Below are 954 nucleotides of genomic sequence, written 5' to 3' on the forward strand. Positions count from 1 at the left end.
AAACTTAGAAAAGTACAATGTGAGATAAATTACATAGGGATTTTCACATATTGAAGGATTTGATTTTCAAGAATAATTTGCTCCAACCGCTAGAATGACTACTATTCATATAGCACTTGCAGTGGCTACTCATAAAAAGTGGCTAATTTACCAAATAGATGTCAAATCAACATTCATGAATGGTGACCTCAAGAGGAGATGTACATGGTTTAGCCATGAGGCTTTGAGGCCCCCCATTCTGAGAACAAAGTTTGTAAGCTGAAGAAGGCATTATGTAGGCTGAAACAAGTCCCTAAAGCATGGTACCAACCAACATATAAATTCTTTCTATGTTTGAATTTCAAAAGATGTACCTCTGATTCTAACTTGTATATTCATCGGGATAGTGAAAAATCTGTAGTGATTGTCCTATATGTGGACAACCTTCTTATTACATGTAACTATAAAGATATAATCCATCAAACTCAAAAGGCTTTCAGCTCTGAGTTTGAAATGACAAACTTGGGCTTGTTGTACTATTATTTGGGGGTTGAAGTCTATTGGCAAGGACTTGGCATCATCTCTCAAAAGAAGTTTACATGGGAGATCTTAAAAGCATTACAGAGTGTAAGGGATAGCTACACCTATAGAGATCAATGTGAAGTTATACATTGAGGATACATCAATACTAGTAGACATTGGGAGGTACAAGAGGTTGGTTAGTAGCCTCATCTACTTGTATAATACTAGGCCAGATATCAGTTTTTTTGTTGGTGTTTTAAGCAGTTTCTCAAACAATCCATGGGAAAGTCATTGGAAAGCTAGAATACAGGTGCTCATATACTTGAAGGGAACTCTTGACTATGATATCACATATAGTTCTGAAAGTGCTCTTATGGGAAACTATGACTCAGATTGGGCATGTGACAATGATTCTAGGAAATCATTTTCTGGATATTGTTTCTCTTTAGGTTC

The sequence above is a fragment of the Lygodium microphyllum genome, chromosome 17 (genome assembly GCF_053477565.2).
Source record: "Lygodium microphyllum isolate KBCC chromosome 17, Lygodium_microphyllum_v1.1.10, whole genome shotgun sequence".
In the NCBI taxonomy this organism is placed as follows: Eukaryota; Viridiplantae; Streptophyta; class Polypodiopsida; order Schizaeales; family Lygodiaceae; genus Lygodium; species Lygodium microphyllum.